The 23,445-nt window shown below is 48.8% G+C and overlaps 1 long non-coding RNA gene across 5 annotated transcripts in view; it reads right to left on the bottom strand.

Moving 5' to 3' along the window:
* LOC113833353 overlaps positions 1 to 23,445 on the bottom strand; it is a 31,865-nt gene that overhangs the window by 5,601 nt on the left and 2,819 nt on the right. For 3 of the 5 annotated variants that reach the window (XR_004772085.1, XR_004772082.1, XR_004772083.1), the window contains exons 2-3: positions 460 to 561; positions 217 to 385 (exon numbers count right to left, since the gene is read on the bottom strand). This is a non-coding gene — a long non-coding RNA (uncharacterized LOC113833353). The remainder of the gene's footprint in view (positions 1 to 216; positions 386 to 459; positions 562 to 23,445) is intronic. The other 2 variants (XR_004772086.1, XR_004772084.1) reach the window with 1 other exon arrangement.

Raw genomic sequence — 23,445 nt, 5'->3', positions numbered from 1 at the left:
CAGACTGTAACAAACAGAAAGCTTAACCACCACCAGGAGCCATGAGAACCTGGGAGGGCAGGGCAGGTGGCCCGGTAGTGGTCCAGAAAGGGCCTGCACCTGAGCTACAGCAGCAGTGGCATTGGCAGATGTCCTCACAACTGTGCATTTCAAGATGAGCCAGTTAACTTACTTGATAAATATTGCCTCAAGTCACATAAACTAATTTCCACTTACTGTCTCCTGGAGCTCCTCAGCCTCATCTTGGCCCCCAGGGGGACTCCCTGGTGGCATGGGGAACCTGTGTGTTCCAGAAAAAAATGTGTTGAGGACAATTCTGACCAACCAGGGTACATAGTTGCTTCTCCAAAATTCCTCACACCGCTCCTACGTATCTACGAGGTGCCTGCAGGAGAGAGGGTTCCTTGGTACCTCATGGGACCGGCATTGGCAGATGCTTCTTTCTGGTGTAAGTCCTACCTTAGGAGCTTAGTGTCCATGTGGTCCTTTGCTGCTCTGAGGATGGATCATTCTCAGCCATGTTTACAGCCAGCTGGCTATTCTCTTGAGATAGTCGCTAGCCTACAATAAACACGGAGAGGTTGCCTATATTGTGATTTTTTTTTTTTGAGACAGGGTCTCATGTTACCCAAAGCTAGTTTTGGGCTTGCTATGGAGCTGAAGATAACTTTAAACTTCTTATTCTCCTGCCTCCACTTCCCAAGTGCTAGGAATCCAGGCAGACACCACCATCCAGGTGTCTTAATTAGGGCTTCTATTGCTGCAATGAAACACCGTGACCAAAAAGCAAGTTGGTTGGGGAGGGTAGGGTTTATTTGGCTTACATTTCCACACTGTAGTCCACCATTGAAGGAAGCCAGGACAGGAACGAAAACAGAGCAGGGACCTGGAGGCCAGGGCTGATGCCAAGGCCATGGCTGATGCCAAGGCCATGGAGGAGTGCTGCTCACTGGCTTGCTCGGCCTGCTTTCTTATAGAAACAAGGACCATCAACCCCAGGGTTGGCACCATCCACAATGGGCTCCCCCCTATCAATCACTAATTAAGAAAGTGCCTTACAGACTTGCATAAGCCTGATTTAATAGAGGCATTATTTTTATTTTTTAGCAGTTGAGGTTCCCTCCTCTCTGCTATCTATACCTTGTGTCAAGCTGACCTAAAACTAGCCAGCACACCTGGTTTATGATGTGCGGGGATCAAACTCTGGGTCTAACGCAAGTGAGACAAGCACCCTACCAACCGAGGTGCATCTCCCGCCCCTGAAGCATCATAGTAAGACTTTGAATTATACTTCCTATTTTTATGCACGTGTCTGTCCACATGTGTATTTGTGTGGGCACCAGTTCCACAGAACATGTGTGGAGGCCAGAAGTCAACCTGAGGCAGCCAGTTCTCTCTTTCCACCTGTGGGTCTCAATGAACTCAAGTTGTCAGACTTGTCAACAAGAACATGTACATACTGGACCATCTCACCAACCCTCAAACAGATTTTTTAAAGACGGAGGGAGCAAGGGAAATACCCAAACCAAACTAAACCTAACCCACAATCAGAAAATGCCCTGTGACAGATGCCTTGGCTTGGGGCTAGGCATCTTTCTAACCCTACAGTAGAGGGGGACAGCCTGACATGGAGCCTAGCCTCCTGTTAGACATTTGTAAGGGAACCAGCAAAAGGGGGGGTGTCTATGACCAAATATGAGGTGGGGACCCTGGCTGTGGGACATAGAGCCTGTTCCCAAGCTGCGTGTCCCCCAAGGCAGGTTCTTTCACCCTTCGTGGGTGGGGCTGGGTGGCCCTCTACATTGGTTTGACCCAGTGCCTTCAACTGCTGGGTCAGTACCCGGGAGCCTATTTGCTGCTACTCAGTGATGCTGACCTCTACCAAACAGGGAGGGCAGCAAAAGCCACCTATGGCCCTCACCCTGTGGCATACAGCTGACAACAATCAGAGTTAAATCCTCCTCAGGCTCCAGCATGGGAAACAAGCACCAGGTGCTTTGTGGTTTTCTCCTCTCTCAAAAGAAAGAAAGAAAGAAAGAAAGAAAGAAAGAAAGAAAGAAAGAAAGAAAGAAAGAAAGAAAGAAAGAGAAAGAAAAAAGAAAGAAAGAAAGAAAGAAAGAAAGAAAGAAAGAAAGAAAGAAAGAAAGAAAGAAAAGGAGTCAGGGGATGGACACACACACACACGTCACAAAACCCTGAACTTGTGACTGTTAACAACTGTTCTCAAGAAAGAAACCCTCTGTAAGTTCTCACTAAGACAGATTTAACACAGAGAAACAAACACACAGGCCTCACTCACAGGCACTACCTGGAAACACGGAACCTGGAGAGAGATCAGGGAGCCTACCATGGCCTCCAGTGAACTACAGTGATTCTCAGAGACCCCAGGTCTCCTCACAGAACTCAGTGAGGTTGCAACATCCCATCATGCTTTTGGAGCTACAGCAACTGGGAAGCCCATCCCCACCAAGGGCAGGCTGATTTATGGACAAGGGTAAACATGAAGACAGGAGTAGGGGGCAGGGCAGCCTACTGAGGCCCTGGGCAGGCATGGGGGTGGGGAGCAGGTCCTGGGATTCCTAGCTCATTTCTTCCATTTTGTGGCTCTGTAAAGACATCATGCTGCTTACAGGCCAGGCCTTCCCCCAGAGCCAAGTGGGTGAAGTCCCAGACTTCTGAGGCAGGCTGAAGTTGCTGCAGGAAGAGGAGATTCAGCCAGTGCAGTGACCTGGGCAGAGCCAGGTCACAGGATTCAGCCAGCACTGAGTTTGCTGACTAGGAAAGAGCAGGGCAGGGAGATGGAGATGGGAGGTGGTAAAGGCCCTGCACACCCTCAGGCCTGGAATGACAGGGAGGATGACTCACCCAGAAGAGCCCAAAGGCAGGAAACAGAACAATGGGAGAGCCCGGGCTCTGCCCAGTGAGAATATAGCAAGAAGTCACAGAAAGAATGAGATGGGCACAAGGTGGGTGCCCAGGACGGTTCCAGAAACCTGAGTACAAGACTCCCATGTCTCCTCCTCTCACAGCAAAAGGCAGGTTAGATACAGTCACGAGTCTGATCTGTGACCTGGAGAACAAGGCTGCACACGACAGAAAAACAGAGGTGGCAAAAATCATGAGAGAGGACACACATCGGATAGCCATTCTTTGAAAAATTAAAAACAATTATAGTAGAAAAAAATGCTGACTATGTGACAGGTTGTTCCCCTGAACCAAAGCAGAATCTGTTGATGTACAATGAAATGTTTATGACCGATGCTTTAAAAAGTCAAAGGGAGAAACAGATGCATGCTGGGAATAGAGATTTCGAAACTATTCTGTGTGACCTACGAAGGGGAAAAACACAGAGGGAAGAAAAAAATGGTTACTGAAACAGCTAAGCCCAGCCTGCCCACTCTCCTACAACAGTGCACCTGCTGGGGAGGGAGTGTGGGAGGGGGGAGGGAAAACGAAGGGGAGGGTGGGCAGGCCCAGGAAAGTGGCTGAGCTTGGAGTTTCAGAGCTACTACCATCTTGCCCTTCCTGCTGGGGGACATTAGCAACAGCTCAGTGTCTTCCTCAGACGGGTCTCCTTCTCGCAGAGATGGAGATAGGTACAGCTTCAATTCAAAATGCTTCTAGGATGGTGGCTACTGCCCCACAGAGGTCACACAGTGTTGAGTACAAAGCAGCGCTCCCAGGTGGACAGGCCCTGTATTACACCATCACGATGCCATAAAAAAAGATAACTTCAGCAGCTAAGGGCTTTGCTGTGTGAGAAGAGCCATCAGGACTGTTCAGAGGTACCCTCCAATCTCAAGGATGTCCAGAGAAAACTGCCTTAGATGGGCATTTATTTTACTTCCGGCCTTGCTTTATTTTTGAAACCAAGCCATTTAATTATTTCTTTGAAGGTAGACAATATGTGGACCTGAACGCCAAGGCTTAAGAATGCTAGAGCTGCAGGTCCAAACTGTGGTGTGGTCTGAACACTGACTCTTGAGTCTAGACAATCCGGAAGGGAACAGACAGGTTCTGAGCTATTTGGGTCCCAGTTTCATTTCTCTAGTAGGCAGTGCTCCATAAAAACACATGCCCAGGGGAGCCTCCCTTATGATATCAAAGTAGTGTTAGCATTTCAGACTTCATACCCGTACCCAGGGTCATCCAAGAAAAAGGGGGAACTTCGATCTTTGACTTCCAAATACAGGCCATGAAACAGCCTTGATGGCAGAAGTGGCTGCTTTTGTGGCAGAAGTGGCTTCCTGGTGGCAGAAGTGGCTTCCTGGTGGCAGAAGTGGCTTCCTTGGTGGCAAAAGTGGCTTCTTTGGTGGCAGAAGTGGCTTGCCTGCACCAGAACAGGACCTGAGCTGAGGCTGGGCTGTGTGGTTTCATATCACCAGGGCAGACACTCCAATTATGAAGGGTGACTCTGCCTGGGGGAAGATGGACAGCCAGGCAAACAAACAGGAGGGGCTTGTAGATGTAAAGTCACAGGGAAAGGATGGCCACAGTTGGCTTCTCAAACCCAGACTGCTTACAGTCCCCAAATAAGAAAGCAGTCACTGTAGGCTCCTAGTCACTGGGGCAACCTGGTATGGTGTTACCCGGGCTCCCTCCCCTCAGCTTCTGCCCTTCCCTTAGAGCCAGAGCTGCTGCCAAAAACACACCCAGAATTTTCGCCAAGCCTCTGAATCCCTTACAATCCCCCTGGCAGTCTGTTCTGCGTGTGCCAAATGGCTGGCATTGACTCTTGACCTTTGACCCAGCTGCACAGCTTGCTCTGGGGAAGTTTGACCTGTTCTCCCTGGAAGCAAAACAGCAGGGCCCCGGGAAAGATGCCACTTGACACGGGAGGAATGTGGTGGCTGGCTGTTTACCACCTTATAAAATACCAAGAGGGCTCAAGAACGGTGGCCCGAGAAAGGATTTCTTTACTGACTTCAGGGTACAGGAGGCTGGACCCAGAGAGAAAGCTTTGCTTTCTCAAGGTCACAGACAGGAGCTGGATGAAAGCAGACCTCTGAGCAATCCTGAGATGCCAGACTCACCTCCACTCCTTTCCAATTGAGATGGGAGGAGGTCGGGCACTCTGAGCAGGCTCAGACTGGAGTCTGAAGTCTCCCCTGGCAAGGCCAGGCTGCACAGCAATCTGATTAGTGCACAGCTCGGAGCTGTGATCCGATTAGGCCCTCAGCCCCATCCTGGTTTCCCTGGATGGAGGCGGCTGGAGACAGGCAGATGGCGGATGGAAGAGGGGTCTGGTTTGATGCTGGAGATTAAAATACTTCCCTGGGGAGCTGCCAGCATTCGCCTGGCCTTGGCAGCAGAGCTAACCTGGCAACTGGAGAGAGGTCCATTTGAAAAATTAAAGATGTGAGGGAGGTAGAAATATCTCTGGAAATTTCCGTCAGTGTGCCGCTGGTGGGGATCCAGCCTGGTCACCCCCATTACGTTTTGTTACAAGCTAGGGTCCTCCTTTCAAGCCGTCTACCAGGCACCTAGCCTGGTCTGCCAAGGGAGTGAGCAACTCGGAGTCTGTTTTCAAACCCAAACACATTCAAAGACAGATAGATGCACACAACTTCCAGCCTCTGCTCCACTCTACCTGGACTTTGGGCTGTGTAAGGAGAGTGGGCAAAGCCTGGCCATCCCAGTGGCAGAGCAGGTGTCCAGGTCTTCGGGTGCTCCATCCCTCCTTTCTCATTGTCTTCTTCAGAAGACAGTATCTCAGCACAAACACACTCAGCATGGGGCTTGGTACTCATCCCGTGAAGAACACAGTCTCCTGACTTCTGTCTGCTTCTCACGTGCATATTAACTTCCTACTACCTTGCCATAGACTCTATTTTATTTCTTTCCTTTCATTGAAATTTTTTTAACTGAGCTATACATTTCTCCCCACTCCTCCCCTCTCCCCTTCCACTCTTCCCCTGCCCCCCATGCTCTCAGTTTACTCAGGAGATCTTGTCTTTTTCCCCTTCCTAGATGGATCCAATAAGTCTCTCCTAGGGTCCTCTTTGTTACCTAGGTTCTCTGGGGTTGTGGCCTGTAAGCCAGTTGCCCTTTGCTTCATGTCTAATATCCAGTTATGAGTGTCTATCTATGACTTCAGCCATCTTTGCCTCTCAAGCTTCTACCTCTATGTCCCCAGCTGAAGAACACCAATCCCCAAAGAGCTCAGACCTCCCTCAACTGGCTTTTCCTATAATCTGTATCTATTCCCCACCCCTACCACCAGGAAGAGCAAAGTCACAACTCTGACACCCAGGTCCCACCACAGTTCCAAGTAACCTATCTTCAGTTATTTAAGGACTTTGGGTTCAGAATCTACAGTTACCCCTCAGCTGGGGAAGAGAATCCCAGAATTGCCTTCTAAAACCCTACCAAAGACCAAGCCCCCTGTCATGACGAGGACTTCCCTCCAAGGCATGTGTCATCTGTGCAATGAGTGTTATGTGTGATCTAGGTGCAGACTCATGCTCCGAAATTCCCTTGTAGAACCAAGGGAATCTTGCTGGGCTTAGGGCATGAGTTTAGAAGTACACCTTCCACACCTGGTCTCAGCTCTGATTTAGTGGCCCTGTGGTGCAAGCCTAGGAAAGAGGACTGTGATGTCATTTCACATACGAGAACAGACACAAAGCCCTGCTCTAACTGGAGTCTGATTTCCTCACGCATAATGCCTCGGCAAAGGGGCTAAGGTGACAACCTGTCCCTCCTTGTTACTTTAGTCTTGTGTCTGAGGCCATTTGCCCAAAGCTGTGAGTCATTCAGGCTTGAGCTTGCACTATGCACAAGACTGGCTAGTGTCACCTTATCTACACGTACAGCAGACAAGCTCGGCAATAGTAAGGTCGGGAGGGGGTCAAGTTCAAACCACTTCCTGTATTTTGTTCTTTCTTTCTTCTCTCCATCCTAAGAGTTGCTGAGAATCAAAGATATCCCAAAGTACATGAGATCTCAGAATGACAAGAAGAGCTGGGGTCTCTGTCACTGCAGCCACCAAGCAGCAGGGCTGTGATCACTTAGCAGTCTGAGAAGCCAGGCCTCAGAGCAGTTGACTCAATGCCATGGTGGTCCTCTTCCGGAGCTTGCCTGAATCCTTGACTCTCTTCTTTCTCATTAGCCTAATACTTAGCTCATTTGTGGTGGGCTCTAGCTATGGACCACAGGGTGGGTGCTACCACATGGTGGAAAGCATGGGCTATGGAATGATGGGGTTAAAATATATTTCTGCCTTGCCCTGAGCCCTGGTGGCAGTGAACTCTGTGTCTAGCAATTTACCTTATAAATATCCTGGTGTGTGAGTGAAGCCATGAATATTCAGGCGATTCGTTCTTCACTGCTGTTAAAAAAGAGCATGGAAGTGCTTTGTGTGCTAGTGTGGAACAATCTTCAAGATGTTAAATGAAAACACACAGCAATGCTGCTGGCCAGCTGTACACACACTCTCTCTCTCTCTCTCTCTCTCTCTCTCTCTCTCTCTCTCTCTCTCTCTCTCTTCTGGTGTGTGGTGTGTGTGTGTGTGTGTATGTGTGTGTGTGTGTGTGTGTGTGTGTGTGTGTTTATAAGGATACTATTTAGTGGCCAGACTCTGCCTGGTAGCCTCTACTTGAGTACCTTGACCTGAAACTCCTACATGGAAGCCTCTGTCTGGGAGCTCTGCCTGGGAACTTCTGCTCCACACAGGCCACATGTTTCTCTGAATGGGAGCTACAGATGGGAAACTATCCACACTGGGTACAGGGTATGGGCAGGAGGAGACTTTGCACTGTGTGTGGGTTTGTGCTTTTTTTTAACCTTTGAATTATGCAAATAAGCTATCCACTTAATAGAACCAAGACTTTAAAATTTACCTGGAAAAATCCAGCCACGATGGCTCACACCTATAATCTCAGTACCTAAAAGGATTATTGTGAGTTCCTGGTCAATCAATCTGGACTACATGGTAAGATCACCTCAAAAAAAAAAAAAAAAAAGGCAATCTGAATAAAATCTTTCAAACTCTGGAAGCTACTGCCCTTCTTTCTAGCGTGTGTGTGTGTGTGTGTGTGTGTGTGTGTGTGTGTGTGTGTGTGTGTGTGTGTGTGTGTGTGTGTGTTCCCTCTTGTTCACTGACCTGTGGACACATGGACACACACAAACACATTCCTATCACTATTCACCTTCCCTAGATGTGCACTGGGGAGTTGTTCTCCACGCTGAAAAATCCAGAGCCTGTTCACTGCCTTCTGCTGCAGTCTTATAGGCTGTCTCCATCCACCCATGGGACTGCAGGGAGTGCTGCCCAGACGGGGACATGGCCTCCGTTATCTCAGCAGCTTCCTCGTACATTTCATTTCTAAGGATTCCAGTCTTTTTACGAGTGTGTACTGCATCTCTGCCAGCTATTGCACTTATACTTGTTTCCCCACAGTTTCATCTCTTGACCAGCAGTGCTCCACTTCACTCTGTGGGTACCCTGGCCTGCAGCCCAGTACGCATCCAGACTAAGAAACCAGTGTCCAATCACACCTCATGTTGGGGCACCATCATCCCCATGTCTTCTCTGCTCCCCTCAAGCTGTATCTGTGTCCTGCCCAGAAGGAGCACCTACAGGCAGACAGGTGGGCAGAGGCAGCCGCCCCAGGCTCAAATCCCCATGATGCTCACTGGAGGCATTTCTAGAAGGCTGTGGGGCCTCTCTGGGTCAGTGCTACATGAGGGCTCTCTGGACAAAGGGAACAGTTGAATATTCATTGTCCAATTGCAGCAATCAAATGCCTAGAGTATGGCTGGCTTCGTGGAAGCCAGAGGAGGAGTTTTGTTTAATTAAAAAAAAAAAAAAAAAGGTTAGTTAAGCAGTGTGGAGGATGGTCCAGCATGGGGATGCCCGAACAGCCCTGCCTCACTCCTGCCCTGGTACAGTTGGCCCACCTCAGAGACCAGCAGCCAAACTAAGCCCAGGGTTCCTACTCTTTGGAAAGACAGGGAGGGTGGGTGAAAAAAAAAAACAGTACAGATAGTTGATGGGGAATGTCCTTCTGTGTATATGTTTATCTTCTTTTTTTTAAAGATTTTTTATTTATTATGCATATAGTGTTCTTTCTGCCTTCATGTATGCCTGCACTCCCGAAGAGGGTACCAGATCTCATTATAGATGGTTGTAAGCCATGGTGTAGTTGCTGGGAATTGAACTCAGGACCTCTGCAAGAGCAGCCAGTGCTCTTAACCTCTGAGCCATCTCTCCAGCTCCATGTTTATCTTCTTATTGGTTGTTGAATAAAGTACTGTTGGCCAATGAGGAAGCAAATTAGGCTGGACTAGGAGTCAAGGGAAATGTAGTAAATGATTCTGGGAAATGTAGTAAAGAAGTGTTGTGATCTAGGCAGGAAGTGACATAGCAGGCAGACTCATATATAAGCAAGAACAAACAGGGAGTCGTTCCTTCTCGCTTGCTCTTCCTCCTGCTTTCCTCTCTACAGAGCCACCATGTGATCCTGGCAAGAGAAGACGCCTGCAGCTGGCATCCAATAAGATAAGTCTTTATGGTTGATAATTAAGACTGAGCTAGAAGATGAGAAATCCTAGTCATTGGCCAAGCAGCATTTGAAACTAATATATAAGTCTCAGTGTGTTACTTGGGACCTTAACGTGGCAGTGGGCGGAAATCGGGTGGCCTGGCGGAAAGCGCCCATGTGGCAGCAGGGCTTTGGTGGCTTTGGAATAAAGACTTATAGTTACAGATAGTCCCCCTTGCCCAAGGTCCTGGCCACAAGAGGACAGATGAAGGCTGCTTGTGGTGGGTGAATCATAGAGTGTCCGGGGCCACCAGCAATGGCCACTTCATAATACAGTCAAGCCTAAGACAACCCACCCCACACCCCAGCATGATAGTCACCAGAACATGGCTCCTCCACTTGTCAGCTTGCTGAACGAGCCCTGGTAGACTTGCCTACCCAACTGCTCTATACATCCTCTCCCCTCCCCAGGGGTTCTCAGGAGTCTCCAACACTGTGACAATGGAATCAAGTCCTTCCTTCTTCCCTGGGACAAAATCAGAAGAACTCAGTGACAGGAGGTGGCTAGCCACACCTCTGACCAGTCACAAGGTGGGCTCCAGGCTTACATTCCCACCCAAGTATGCCTGTGTGATAGCAGAATTGACAGATGGCCAAGCAAGGAGCCGTCCTCATAGTCACCTCCACCCAGGCCATCATCACTGTCCCTGCTGTTCCCACTGCTATATCCCAGAGGCCCCTGCACTTCCAGCAGCAGGAGGCAGGGCCTCGCCTGGTTTAGTCTGTGCAGCATTTCAAAAAGAATTCAATTAGTTTTAATTAGTGCAAATTTAATCCATTTTAATTAGTTTTAACTAATTGTAAACTCTTAATTAGAAAAAGAAAGTCAGGTCTTACACCCAAGAATCTCGGACCGGAGGCTCCTCTTTACAAGTTGGGAACATAGACATGGCAGACGTTGAGGGTGGCCGTAAGGGCCTGACTCCCTCACAAGGCCTGTGTCCCTTGATGCCTGCCTGCAATATGCCTGTCAGTTTGCATTCCCACCTGGGGATGCCTGGGTGATGCTTGGATCACTGTCACTGGGCTCCAAAAGTCTTCTCCCTACACGGTAAATCCCTATCACTCCCGACTCTTTCCGTAGAAACTTTGGGGTCTGAATGGCTGCACCTCCTGGCTCCCCAAGTCCCTGGTCCTGCTTCCCAGTTCTGTGTACTTCTGTATCAGTGCCTGTGTGCTTTGGGGCTCTACCATGACCTTTGAAGGATTGTTCTAGGGTGCCTGCCCACGAAAGAGCTGAAAGTCAGTACTCTCCCTGAAATATCTGGGAGCCAGGATGCTGAGGCAGTGTAAAAGGACTCCCTGGCTTCCTCCCCATTTGCCATCCCTATTCCGTTCCCTGCCCTTCCCCTCCTATCTTGATCCTGGGGGCTCAGAGGACAAAGAATGCAGATGTTGGATTCTTTGGTGAGAAACACTTCTAGGTCTGGAGTCAGGGCCTAGGAGTCTGGATAGAGGGGGTCCTCTTGCCGTCAGTGTCCAGATCAGCAACCCACATTATCTCAAGGCCTCTCAGGCGGTGGGGTGGTGAGAGCCTCAGGGCACTGGGAAGGAGGCAGGACATCTTCCTATGTTGCCAAATGGAGGGCATGAGTCTGTGTTGAGTGATTTCTCTTCACCAGACAGCATCACTCACCTCTGTGACCATGGATTCCAGCTCTGTCTACAACAGCTGTGACCCCCACCAGCTGGGACTGTACCTCAAGGCTGTACCTCAGGAAGTACCATAGGGAACCTCAAGTAGAGAGGCCAGCTAGAGACACTCAGCACACATGGGTAAAACAGAGACAGCCTACCCTACCCACATGAGTGGGTATGTTTGTTTACATTTCCTCCATCTTGGATAACAGCTCAGCCTATCCAGGAAGCATGTGACCACATATCCCAGGGCTCCTAGGAGCTACGGTCCCTGCATCTGTCCTGCCTTTTGTAGTCCAGTTCCTGGCTCTCACAGGCTTGGGTGTCCCCAGTCAGTGGGCCTGCCTGTACCCAACCTCAGCTCCTCTGCCCCAAAGAAAGTGCTGAGCCAGGAACCCAGTGCCAGACTTTGACAAGGGTCTGTATCAACCTTGAACTTCAGGAAAAACAACTAGAGAAAAGTCAAGTCCCTAAGGCGTCGCATGAGGAAACATTACTAAGAAATACTGGTAAAATATCAGGGCACAGTATTATGGAAATAGGAAACTGTGATTCTTTGATCTTTGTCAGGTAGCAGGTACCCTCAGGCAGAGAGGAAGGCAGAGGAATCTTGCTGCTTCTAGCAAGTTTCACTAGAAAGAAGAGAATCAACACGCAGTGTTACAGTTAGCTAAATCAAGACGGAACACAGAAAAAGCAATTCTTACCAATCTGGCAATGGTAACAGGGAGAAAATAACACACAGTACTATTATCAATAGCCCGGAGGCAGACACCACCCTAGGATCCATCATTGGTGATAGATAAAGGGAACGAAGCCCATCCACCCAATGGAATCTTGCCCATCCTTAAAGAGGGAAAGCATTCTGGTATATGCTACAGCATGGAAGGACCTTGAAGACACTGTGCTGAGTGAAACAAGCCAGTCACAGGAAAGAGGCTGTCTTCGTTAGGGTTTCTATTACTGTGAAGAGACACCCTCACCAGAGCAACTCTTATAAAGGAAAACATTTCATTGAGGCTGGCTTACAGTTTCAGAGGTTTAGTCCATTTGTCGTTATGTTGAGGAGCATGGTGACATGCAGGCAGACATGGTGCTGGAGAAGAAGCTGAGAGTTCTACATCTTGATCCGAAGGCAACAGGAAGTGAACTGTCTCATTGGGCGTGGCTTGAGCATATATGAGACCTCAAAGCCCTTTCCTCAGTGACACACCTCCTCCAACAAGGCCACACCTCCTAATAATGCCATTCCCTATAGACCAGGCATTCAAATACATGAGTCTATTCAAACCACCCATCAATTTCATTCATAAGGGTCCTGCCATCATCAGATCACAGAAACAGAAAGCAGACAGGCAGCTGCAAAGGGGGGGGGAAGCTAAGGTATCAGGGTTTTATGGGGGCAGAGTTTCAGTTTGGGGTGATAGCTCATTCTAGAAATGGTGGTTATGGCCCCCCACGTCAGCAGGAAGCAGTCTTGAGAATTCGACGCCCTCATTCCTTAATCTGCCATGTCTAACACCCCACTTTTTTAAAATAATAAGTAAAGGTGGGATTGAAAGGTTCAGGCATTATGCTGGCCTGCCCCTGTTCCCTGGCAGAACAGGCAGTACCCTGGTCAGCCCAGGGTTCCACGGAACTAAGTCTGCACGCAGGTGCAAAGGACCCCTTTAAAAGACAGACCTCTGCCCATTTACGCTCTCTCTACTCTTCTCTCTGATTCTGCTCTTCTCTCTGTCTCTTTATGCTCTCTCTCTCTCTCTGGCAAATGGCCATGACGGTCCCTCTACTCTGCCGGGCCTATAATAAACTGGTTAATATGTACAAGAAAAAAAAAAGAAATGGTGGTTATGATTGTACAGCAATGTGAAGGACTCTGCTTCTGGGCTGATTACCTGAAAATGGCTCAAATGGTAAATTTCATGTTACATGTATTTTACTGTTTGTTAAAAAGAATGAACTCATAAGAACAGCAGGGGCTTTTGAATTTTACATGTCTGCTATGAAAATTTTGCTATGAGAATGGGGATCACCCTGCTGTTAATCCACTGGGACTTGATCCTTGGGTGTTCTCTCAAGTTAGCAGGGGGATGCAGTCTCAGATGTGTTCACTGCGCCCTCTTGCAGCCTGCTGATAAGTCTTAGATGAGAAATAATTGGTCTCCCTAGAGCAGTGGTCCTCAACCTTCCTAACACTGCAGCCCTTTAATACAGTTCTTCATGTCCAGGTGACACCCCCCCACCCCGACCATAAAATTATTCTCACTGCTACCTCATGAACTGTAATTTTGCTACTATTATGAATTATAATGTAAATATTTTTGGAGAGAGATATTTGGCCAGGGGGTCCTGATCCACAGGTATAAATGGAGTTCTTAATTGGTCTAGATAATAAAAGGCCAGAGTCAGTTATAGAGGGAAATGCTGAGAGATCAAAGAGAAGGAGCAGCCACAGCACACCTTACCTCCTAAGCGTCTCAGCAGAGAAGAGAGCAAGTTCCTGCTTCTCCCTGCTTATAGCCTGTTTCTGCCCAGCTATGTACATCATTTCCTGTCTGTCTGTCCAGACCTCCAGACCGCTATGGTTAACTAGTGGCAAGCTCCACTCTCTGACCCCCAGACAAGCTTTTATTGTGCAAGAAAGATATCACCACACACAGGCTGAGAATTGCTGCCTTCGAACAAAAAGTGACTGACCCCTAAGAACTCTGTCAGTTCCTTCCTGGTGACACACTGGCTTCCCAGACCCTCCTGGGGAAGAAGCACCCACAGCCTGCCAGGCATCAGCTCCAGCAAATGTCAAAAGGCAAGCTTCCCTGAGCCTTAGTGCCTGATCTCACGCTAACTGAGGCTTCCCCTCATCCTCAGAGCCATCTCTAGATGGAGCCAGGTGAGCTTTAGGGGTGCTGTGTTAGGGTGTTGTACGCACACACACATTTTGAATTTGAGGAATTTGTACCCTTGGGTTTGCTGGGAGGTAACGAGCTGTTTGTGTCCCAGGCCAGTGTAGAAGAGACTCAATGATGCTCTTTGTCTCCTGAAATGTCTTCCTGTTGTCACCAATGAAGGTGGGCAGCTGGTTCCTTCTGTCTGGGGGCTTCATGGACACCTCCGAGTTAAGGACAGCCTCAGGCCAAGATTTTAGAGGCCAAAGAGGTTCTACCTCCCTGTCCTGAGCAAAGTGCCCCCTGTATGCCACTGTGAATGGTGGAAATGTTCGGTCCCTCATCCCCGGCGTGTCAGGACAGTTGCATCCTGGGGTTGGAAGCCAGAGGTAGGTCTCTTGGTACTATCCTGGCCTGAACTGGGGCATTATCTCCCCCCCACACCCCCACACCCCCCGCTCTGTTCGGCCCAACCTGACCTGCTAAGACCCTGACAAGCCCCGAAGCTACCGTGTAACTATACTGCCCCCTAGTGGCATAACCATGCACTTCCCTGCACTGGCAACCATCTCTAACCAGTTCTGTTGGGTTTTGTTAGCTCAGCAGTACTGCTTACCGCAGTGAACAGAATGCGTCCTGCCACACTGAGATTCAAGGGTTCTTATGGGGACAGCTCCTGTTCAGTGATGCCTAGTATGCTACCCCTGTCTGCACTCTGGATCTGCTTGGGGGACAATCCCTGCCCCCTCCACCCAAGGAACCCAGAGAAACCACATGGTGACAGTGAACCCTCAGGTGAGAGAACCAGAGTACACACTGAACTGGAACACAAAGGCATGGGGGGGGGGGAGGAAGAGTGCAGGGCCCACTACAGCCAGGAACAGCAGACAAGCTCCCTCAACCCAGATCCTCGGCTCCCCAGGGTGCAGGAAGAACACACTTGGCAGTTGGTTGTCAGCTCCTGAGCTCTCACCATCTGTGCCCATGCCCGGCGGCAACAGTGCTGCTGTGAAGTGGGTCAAGGAGTCTGGCACCCAACTGGAAGCCAGTGGCATGAGAGACGAGAGGATGTCACCAACATCTCCCCCAACCACAGATGTGGGCCATTACACACCCCCCACTTCTCTCTTGAATAGCTGGTTCCTTCCTGGTTCATAGGTCCATGCTGTGATTATTTTGACTGATTCCTTGTTTTAAGATCACTACAGATTCACAGGCAATTGTACGAGAAGATTCAGAAAGCTCCCGCCCCCAGCATCCAGGGGAAAGGTACCCTGTTTCCCCCATGGGGAGTGCCACTGAGTTTTATGGCACATCACTGGAATCCTAGACTAGTTTCCAATGCCACAGGGTTTCATCACATCCGGTCTAGCCACTCACAGACAAAGTACACCACAGGGAAAACGAGAAGGCAGGATAGCATTTTAGCCATGTCAGGAAGGTGGAGACTGCCCGCCCCCCATTCAGCCTGTGTGATGGAGGAGGGGTGAGAGGAAGTACTTGGGATGGTTGGTTTGATCAACCTCTCAGTCTTGGTTCAGCAAGGAGGCTCTGAGAACTCTTACTGCCTGAAGTTACAGCAGATGCCTGTGAGGCGACTGTTCAGCTGGGTGATGATATCATCACAGGTGATGTGACTATGTGGCTGGTTCCTGGAACCTAGGGGGCCTGGACAGTGTCTGCAGCACACACCCTGGTGTGTATTCTGCATTCTCTCTGGTGTTTGGTGGGACACATTCCTTGGGTGTGGTTAGCATGCCTGTGTGTAGTGGGCTGAAGTAACATCCAAAGTCAAGAAGATAGAATCAAAACAAATAGCTGCCAGGCTTCTTCCTGCTGTTAGTTCTCTCGTGGCTGAGGCAAGTGCCAGGGCTTTCTGCAAAGGCAACTTCTCAGGACCTGTCCGTCATAATCAGAAGCTGTCAGCCTTGAGATTTACAGAAAAGTGCAGAACTTGAAAAAAAAATACTTGACTTCATTGTTGGGACAGCGCTGCCAGGCTATCTTGCGTCCCCAGCCCCAGCTGGCTACAGGAAGTGGGTGCACAGCTGAGAGACCCAGGCCAGCTAATTGGAATTCTTAAAGCCCAGAAGTGATCCTGCCCCAGGCTGGGTGTTGAGTCTTACTATCACTGAGGTCCCAAACTATTCTGCCCTACCCTCTCTCTACTGTGAGCTGCCACGTGGGCACTGGGAACAGAATGCAGATTCTACAAGAACAGCATGTTCTCTTAACCTCTGAACCATTTTTTCCAGCTCCCTAAATAAAAAAAAAAAACAAAACAAAACAAAAAATAAAACAAAAAGTCGTTAGACCACAGATCTTATCTCTGTAACACCAAACATTAACTAAACAACAACAAAAAATACAAGAAAACCTGGCTGGCATTGAGGGGCTGGGAAGAGGGCTCAGTGGGTACAGGGCTTGCTGGACGAACAGGAAGACCTGAGTGTGTTCCCAGTACCCGCATAAAAGCCTGGTGTAGTAGTGTGTGAATGAGACCCCGGCACTGGGAGAATGGAGACAGGTCGATTCTAGAGGCTAGCTGCTAGACAAAGTATCTAAAATGGCATGCTCCAAGTTCAGTGAGAGATCCTGTCTCAAATAATGAAACATGAGGGCTGGCACAATGGCTCAAGAGGGTAAAGGTGCCTGCTGCTCAAGGCTGGGGGCTTGAGTTCAATTTCTGGGGCCCATGTGGTGGGAGGAAAGAACTTGCATCCACAAGTTGTTCTCTGATCCCTGAGTGTGCTCCGTGGCATTTGTGCATACACACACACACACACACACACACACACACACACACACACAATAAATAAAAATACAATTTAAAAAAAAAGGCAGACAGAGCTAAAGATACCCAATGTCAACATCTGGTGATGTATGAGAAGGAACACATAGGAAAAGATCATAGCTTTGGAAATATTTTAATCATTCTAATTGAGTCACAGACAAACTGGTGCACCTCACCAGAGAACACTCTAAAGAAAGTTAATTGTTAAGTGTCCTTAGTTCTATTATTCATGTGGAAATCTGTGTGGCTGAAACATACCAGACCTGAACCCTATATCTTAGTTCTAGGACATTGTGTCCTGCCTGTGCCCAAAGGCCAGAGTACCACTATCCAGTTGGCCACTTTCCCTACCACCCATGGCCTCTCAGGACCCAGATTCCTGCTGCTGTCTCCTTCATAGCTGGGTTGGCCTGAATCCAGTAGGATAGGGAGGAGCCTGCAATCTGCCCCAACCCCAGGCCTTTCGCCCATGTACAGCAGAACAGAAAAATCAATTTTATTGAGGTGCAATTCACAGGCAAGAACCACACACACAGCTGTGTGATTAAAGCAGCTGTGACTAATGAACATGTCCTTCACATGCTGCCTGTCAGGGGGTTCCCACTCAGCCCAAGAGTCCAGCCTTCCCCAGTATCCTCTGTTAGCCACAGGCTAACAGAGACCCTTGCTCCTGGACAGCACACACAGGAGGCACTCTGGCCCTGGGCATCCTATCACCAAGACTCAGCATTCTGAGGAGTCACCCAGTGCCCTGGTCACCACGAAGACATTGTCCTTTATCTCCTGCAGCGTGCCTGGGTTGAGGCTAATTATCAGCAATTTTGAATAAAAACGTAACAACCCTGTGTGCATGAGCACTGTGGGAACATGTTTTGCTCCTCCTGAGAAGGGACTGTGTGAGGAAGACAGGGGGTTGTACACATTTGACTCTTTCCAAAACAGACATACCACTTTCAGCCCCATGATGGCTGCATGTCTTTGCCAGCACTTAGCTTTGTCTGATTTTAAATATTCGTCATTTCTAAGGACATGCTGTTGTCCCCCACTTATTGGTGATGAACGATAGTGATATCAGATGTATTTTCACATGCTCAGTACTCATGTGTTGAGATCTTGCATAGTTTATTAGTTTCTATTACATTTGCTTATTGTGCGTGTGGACACAACACATGCATGTGCACACATGCTTACCACAACACACGTGTGGAGGTCAGCAGACAATCTGTAGTAGTCAGTTTTCTCTTTCCACTATGTGGGTCCCAGGCTGTCAGGCTTGGTGACAAGTGTCTTTAACCCACCTGCCAGCATAGATATTTCACATTTTAAAAATTGGGCATATCATCTTCGTCTTGAGCTATGAAGGTTTTACATATTCTGAATATATGACCTGTACAGATATTTTAGCCCAGGTGTGGCTTGCTTTGTTGTTCATTTAATGGTACCCTTTGATGTCTGGGCTGATAACTCTTCCCTTTGGAGACTTCGCTTCCTGGATTCTGAATGCCTGCCTAAAGGAAGGACTCTTGCCCTTGGCATCCTGTGTGGGGAGACAAGGTGTCCACTTTTATCCCAGAACTTAGTGCAATAGCTTGGATGCTAAATGTCCTCTGAAGGCCCATGTGTTTAAGGCTTTGTTCCCACTGTGGTATTTTAGAAAAGTGATGGTACTTTCATAGGATGGTACCTAACGGGAAGTCTTTAGGTCACTGAGAGCATGACCTTTAAGGGGACTATGGGATCCAGCCTTTTCCTGGTTCCCTTTGCTTCCTGGCTGTAAGATGAGCAGTTGTGCTGTCCTACTGGCTCCTGCCATGATTCTCTGACTTGCTACAGGGCCAAGGCAATGGGGCCGAGTGACTGCCACCCAAGATAAACCTCTCCTTTTGATAAGCTAATTGTCTCAGGACTTCTATTCAATGGTAAGGTGGCACGTGGCTGCCAAGGGACTCTTGTGATGATAGAAATGGGTCACAGGCAAGTTTTCCAGTCCTCAACCACCAGCCACTGGCAGCAGACAGGCACAAAAAAATTGTCTAGGGAATTGAAGCCCAACGAAGCAAGTGTGAATGGTGTTATCTTTTCATTTTGGCATGTGGCCCACTTGAAGATGCAAATCTAGATGCATTTCTTTTTCCCCACAGGGCTGCGGATGGCATCTCCCAGGTTGGGAAAGATCCTGCCATGGAGCTCTCGTATTTCTGGTGTGTTCACTCTGTTCCCACAGGGACCTCAGGTGTTCTTGAACTCCTTGACGTCTCAAGATTGTCTTTCCTCAGTGAGATACTTTTGCTGAGAGCCAGTCCTTTGTAAACACCCTTCTCGCCCTGTGGTTTTCATTGCCATTTTTAAGACAGTTTCATGTAACCCTAGGCTGTCCTTGAAATCCCTATGTAGCTGAGGTTGAAAGTGAACTTTTTTGTTTGTTTGAGACAGTGTCTCTTTACATAGCCCTGGCTCTCCTGGAACTTACTACATAGACCAGGCTGCCTCAAACTCACAGAGATCCATCTGCCTCTGCCTCCTGAGTGCTGGGATGAAAAGTATGCACTACCATGGCTGGCATTTAGTTTAGTTTTGTTTTTTGACCATGAACTTTTGATCCTTTTGTCTCTGCTTCCCAAGTCCTGTGATTACCAATAGACTTAATAGGATTTTTGCACTGTGAACTGTAGTTTTCAGAAAATCAAAGAAATCCCACATGCTTGTGTTGAGGATTTCACAAGACTGATCTACTGATTATAACTTCAATGTTGCGAAGCACTGGGGTGTTGCAGATCCAGAGGCAATTTATCTTGGGTTATGTTTAGTCTCCCGAATAGTAGGCATTGCCCTTGGCTGTGTCTGACCCAACACCCTTTAGATTATTAAGTGAAACCTTTAGAATACACACACACACACACACACACACACACACACACACACACACACACACGATTTTATTTACATTTTGACCATTGTTTCTCCTCACTCTTCTCCTCCAAACCCCTCCCTCCACCTCCCCTCTGCACCAGCTCCCCACCCCCACCCCCCCTTCTCCCATGGATATCAATCAAACATGGCATATCAAGTTACCGTAACACTAGATGCACCCCCACCCCCACCATATGAGGAAAAGTGTCTCAAAAGCAGGCAAGAGAGTTGGAGACAGCCCCTGTTCCCACTTTTAGGAGTTCCACAAGAAGACCAAGCTACACAACTGTCACATATATGCAGGGGTCAGTCCCATGCAGGCTCCCTGGTTGGTGGTTCACTCTCTGTGAGTCCCTATGATCCAGGTTAGTTGTTTCTGTGTGTTTTCGTGTGTCATGTCCTTGACCCCTCTGGTTCCTACAATCTTTCCTCCTCGTCTTCTGCAGGATTCCCCTTTAGAATATATTAACAGCTTCTGCCAACCCCACACCTAAGGATGGCATCAGGACAACATCTGCAGCCGAGAGCAGAGACTCCCCTGCTTTTCTGTTACCTACCTCCCTGATGTTTCCAGCAAGGCATTTGGAAAATGCCTTGATTTATGACTTTCTTTTGTTCTTCGAGCTTAAAAGTTCGTGTGACTGTTTCTATGTTGGAACAAGTTATTCAGAGCAACCCGAATCTGCATTCCTGAACCATGGTCCCTCATATTGGCTCAGATAAACCATCCTTTTCTCACAGGGGATGATGGGATGGATGGGGGCACCTTCATACCCTGCATACCCTGCTTTATGAAGACACATTGGAACTCCACATTGTAAAAAGAAGGCAGGCATAAACAGTCCAGTGGGGACACACTGCTAATGGTTTGCTTGTTCCCAGTTAACCCCTCCCAGCCTCGGTGGCTCTAAGGAGTACAAGACTGACACCAGCAGAAACCAACTCCTCACCATTCCAAGAAGTGCCTAATCCAGGCAAGATGGCCCATGCCTTTAATCTCAGCACATGGGAGGCAGAGGCAGGAGGATCACTGTCAGTGCAAGGCCAATGTGGTCTACAAAGCTAGCTCCAGGACAGCCAGGACTGTTACACTGAGAGACTATGTCTGGAGACAAAACAAACAAAGAAGTATCTGAGCCCAGAAACCCACAGAATGAGGGAAGAGGGCAAGGGATGATAACAGGAGAAACACAAACATCACAAATTCAAATGTGTGCCTGACCACCTGACCAGAGGGGCAGGGCTGAACTCTGAGAAGTTCCCTCTCACTTTCTCTCTGTGTAGCTGCTGGCTAGAAATGAGATGGAAGATTAATGTCTAGGGAAAAGGTGGGAGCCTGAAGTGACCCTAAGGACAATGGTTGTGCTGTGGGTCCAGGGGCAAGAAGGGCCCCACTCATCATCTTTTAGGACTTCAGAGGTGTTTGTGTGTGTGTGTAGCACAGCAGGCCCTTCACCAGGCTGCCTGCGATACCCTACTTCCTTGCTGATGGGGTCTAGCTATGTCTTTCCTTCCCATTGAAAGCATACAGGCTTATGCTACAGAGGAGGCTACCTAAGGGAACCTGAGGATTAGGAGTGGACAGCAGGTCTCCTGGGGTGCCCATTCAGAACCATCCTACAAATCCTGGGGAGGGGAGAAACCATCCATGGTGACAGGTTTGAGATGACCTGTCCAGGACAGGGAAGCAAAGCCTCCTAAACTGAGTTTGGGAGCCTCTGACCCACCAGGGCCTCATCAAACACTGCTTTAAGGCTCTCACTAGCCTGGAAGTGACTGCAGGGCTCCCAGGCAGAGGAAACAGCTGCCTACTCTGCTGTCCCCAAGCCCATGTCAGTGCTGATAAAAAGGACCATAGGAGGCCCGTGGACCCATATGTCCCTGTCTATGTGCTGCTTTAAGCCTTGCTTCAGCAGCCATATGTCACTGTAACAGGGGCTGTGGAGGATGGATAGCAACATCTCACTGCCTTTCAGGTGTTCAGGGTTCATTCTGGCCACTGGGATGGTACACAACACATAGCCCCAGGCCCCAAGTGTTCTATCTACCCTATGTTACAGATACTTCCCGAAGCCCTCTCTCTCTGCTCTTTCTCTTTTTCCATACACTCCTCCTTTGACTTTCTACTTTAGGCCCAGGGTTCACTTTGCCAAGGTTGGATGGTCATCTTAGGTCCCTTCCCCCTTACTGAATACACTTCAAACTGACCATTCCCCCCCCCCCCCGATCCTATATGGCAATAGGACTCAACTCGTCCCCACGCTCCTCTTCTCCACTGGCTGAAGGCCACTTGGCTGTCCTTTGGCACTAAGGGCTCCTGTAAAATACAAAATACTTTCTCACTTCAAGAGGGAAGACCCAGGGAACAGTCACAATCATCTCAAAGCAAAACCAAACTCCAACAGTATAAATCACTCAATGTCCAATGTCTGGGATTCATTCACCATCTTCTGGGCTCCTTCAAAGGGTTACTTCTTTGGCTCTGCCCTCTGCAACACACCTAGCTTGTTTCTAAGCTCTGGTTGGCTCCACTCATTCACTGCTATCCTTGGTGGTCACCCTGTCATCTCCAACATGCTGTAGGCTTCTGCTGCAACTGGGTTGCATTTTCACCAATAGCCTCTCCTGGGCTCTATCCAGTGACTCCAACCCTACCACACAGTACCAAGCTTCAGGGCTCTCCATGACCCTGTCACACCTTCAAAACTAACACCACCTGGGTAACTCTTATAACTACCAAGTTCAACTGCCAGCATGAGGTACAAATCTCCTTGGCCACCCCTAGAACATGGCTTCTGTGTGCTAGCTCTTAGGAAACACTTCCCAGGAGGTTTCCTCAACAATTCTGGTCTCTTGTTAATCACAGCTGATTCATCAGCTCCAGCTGGCCAGTGCTGCAGATTCTTAGCTCAAATGGCCCAATAGAGTCTTTACTTCCCTCTGGAACTTCACAAGCCAGGCCTCAATCATCTGCACTGCTCTCAACATTCTTATCTTCCAAGTTCCTACAGAAAATCTCACTGAGCTTTTAACACTCAATGGCGTTTCTAGCCCATTTCTAAAGTCCTTCCATATTCCTCTCCCGAAACATGGCCAGGTCTGTCACAGCAACCATCCAGGTCCCAGTTTGTCCTAGTTAGGGTTACTATTGCTGTGATGAAACACCATGAAAGGGTTAATTTGGGTTTTACTTCCACATCACTGCTCACCACTGAAGGAAGTCAGGACAGAAACTCAAACAGGTCAGGAACCTGGAGGCAGGAGCTGATCGCAGGGGCCAAGGAGGGGTTCTGCTTACTGGCTTGGTCCTCAAGGCTTGGCTCAACCTGCTTTCATATAGAACCCAGGACCACCTGCCCAGGATAGAACTACCCACAATGGGCTAGGCCCGCCCATCAATCATTAAGAAAATCCCCTCCAGCCAAATCTATGGAGTCATTTTCTCAATGACTGGGATGGATAGCTTCTCTCACCAGTATACACCTAGATTTCCACTGTGTGTTGGGATACGTTTTGCTGCTTTGCTGGTCTAGGAAGGTAGGCTCTTAGAGAGCAGTCATTCCAATAGATCTTGACCTGGCCCTGGTGCTGTGGAGACATGAGGCCTGGCTTTTCTGGAGCTGGGCAAAGGCTAGGCCAGACCCAGGGGCCAGGTCCCTTGGTCTGGAACAAT

Source organism: Cricetulus griseus (genome assembly GCF_003668045.3).
Source record: "Cricetulus griseus strain 17A/GY chromosome 1 unlocalized genomic scaffold, alternate assembly CriGri-PICRH-1.0 chr1_0, whole genome shotgun sequence".
Classification (NCBI taxonomy): Eukaryota; Metazoa; Chordata; class Mammalia; order Rodentia; family Cricetidae; genus Cricetulus; species Cricetulus griseus.
Note: the sequence above shows the minus strand (reverse complement) of the source record. Positions and strands in the feature narration are given on the sequence as shown.